Source organism: Pistacia vera, unplaced genomic scaffold (assembly GCF_008641045.1).
Source record: "Pistacia vera cultivar Batoury unplaced genomic scaffold, PisVer_v2 Contig635, whole genome shotgun sequence".
NCBI lineage: Eukaryota > Viridiplantae > Streptophyta > Magnoliopsida > Sapindales > Anacardiaceae > Pistacia > Pistacia vera.
The window spans coordinates 65291-67541 of record NW_022196485.1 but is presented as its reverse complement, the minus strand read 5'-3'; the positions used below and the strand labels follow the sequence as shown (position 1 = coordinate 67541).

At 37.7% G+C, this 2251-nt stretch overlaps 1 non-coding gene across 1 annotated transcript; it reads left to right on the top strand.

Moving 5' to 3' along the window:
- The first annotated feature begins 1468 nt into the window (after positions 1-1468).
- Positions 1469-1574, top strand: LOC116111416. Its single transcript, XR_004125069.1, has one exon. It is a non-coding gene; the product is annotated as a small nucleolar RNA R71 (small nucleolar RNA).
- Positions 1575-2251: the final 677 nt, after the last annotated feature.

The window sequence follows — 2251 nt, the reverse complement described above, 5'->3', positions numbered from 1 at the left end:
ACAAGCTGTCGCTAAAAATGGACGTCCCAAAATTAGAGGCACCTCCCGGTCCTTCTCCATATCAAGAACTATGAAGTCCACTAGAAAGATAAATTTGTCGACCTTTAACAAAATGTCATCAACGATGCCTTTAGGTCATTTGATTGATCTATCAGCAAGCTGGAGCGACATGTTCGTCTCTTTCACTTCTCCAAGTCCTAGCTTCCTGAAAATTGATAAAGGCATTAAATTAATACTAGCACCTAAATGACACAATGCTTTATCAAAGAATGAATCTCCTAATGCACAAGGTATAGTAAAACTCCCTGGATCTCTCAGTTTAGGAGGTAATTTATTTTGCAGTATGGCACTGCATTCTTCAGTGAGCATAACTGTTCCATGCTCCTCGATCTTTCGCTTGTTAGAAAGGATGTCTTTTAAGAACTTTGCATAACTAGGCATCTGTGCTAAAGCTTCAGCAAATGGAATATTTATTTGCAATTTCTTAAAGACCTCTAAAAACTTTGAAAACTGTTGATCCAGTTTATCCTTTCTAATTCTATCAAGATAAGGAAATTTAGATACATCTTTTTCAACAACAATAGAATCATAATTTGACGTACCTTTTCCTTTACCTCTTGGAATTTCCTTTACCTTAGTCTCTGTCTCTTTTTCTGAATTCGCTTTCTTTTCCTCAATAGAGATCGGTAACTCTACTTCACTTTCCGCCTTCTTTTGTGATTCTTCTTCACCAATCACCTTTCCATCCCTCAAGGTTATGGCCTTACATTACTCTTTTGGGTTCCTTTCCGTGTCACTCAGTAAATGCCCTTGCTGTCTACCAGAAATGATATTGGCCAATTGGCCAATTTGAGCTTCTAAATTGTTAATGGAAGCCTCTTGATTTTGAATTCTTGTCTCTGTTGTACTCAAGAACTTCGCCATCATCTCCTCTAAATTTGATTTCTTCTCTTGAGATTGAAAACCTGGCGGTGGAGGTTTCACTTGATTGTTGTTACTCCAAGAGAAATTTGGGTGATTCCTCCACCCCAGATTATATGTTTCACTGTATGGATTATTATTAGGCCTGCGAAAATTTGAAATATAGTTAGCTTGATTAGGCATAGAATTAATAGCAAACATGTTACCTGATTGACACTCATGGTTAGGGTGATCTTCGCCAGAAAAGTCACACATAAAAGCAACTATTACAGGTTTTTGCATTTGAAGTTCATCAATCTTCTTATTTAATGCCTGCATTTGTGCTACCAAAGCTGTGATAGCATCTATGTTATGAACACCCGACGTTCTTCTCACAGGAAACCTCCCTATCGGCCATTGATAAGAGTTTGAAGCCATTTCCTCCAGTAATTCATAAGCTTGTTCTGGTGTCTTCTTACCTAAAGTACCACCCGCGGTAGCATTGATCATATTTCAAACTTCACTATTAAGACCATTATAGAAAGTCTGGACTTGCTGCCAAACCGGTAATTCATGGTGGGGACATCTCCGGAGCATGTCCTTGAATCTTTCCCATGTTTCATATAGTGACTCTGTATCCACCTGCACAAACATAGTAATATCATTACGCAATCGTGCAATCTTTGCAGGAGGAAAATACCTACTGAGGAATTTTTGTGTCATTTGCTCCCAGGTTGTAATCGAGCCTGCTGGTAATGAGGTCAACCAACTCTAAGCTTTGTCTCTTAATGAAAATGGGAACAATCTTAGTCTTATAGCTTCGTCGGAAACTCCATTGTGGTTAAAAGTATCACAAATCTCCAGGAAATTTGCAATATGTAAGTTGGGATCTTCATCTACTAAACCACCAAACTGCACTGACTAATGAATCATCTGGATGATTGCTGGCTTTATCTCAAAGGTGTTGGCATTGATCACCGGTCGTTGAATGCTCGATGTTTCTCTATTTAGAGATGGGGTAGAGTACTCATTTAATGGGCTTCCATCATTTTGGTTATCGTGATCACCCATGATCTCCCTTTTGATTGCTCTCTTTCTTAGGTGAAAAGTGCGCTCTATCTTAAGATCAAATGCTAGTAAAATCTTTCCAGAGGCTTTGGTCATAAACTAGCAGAAACACCTATTGTTTTCCAAAAAAAACAAAAAAACAAAAAAACAAAATAAATAAAATAAAATAAAAATCTCAAAGTAACAAGTAATCTTAAAATAATCACAAACAATCTGATGATCCCAGGCAATGGCGCCAAAAACTTGATGCGACTAAATCAATCTTAGCAAGTGTACTAGTCAT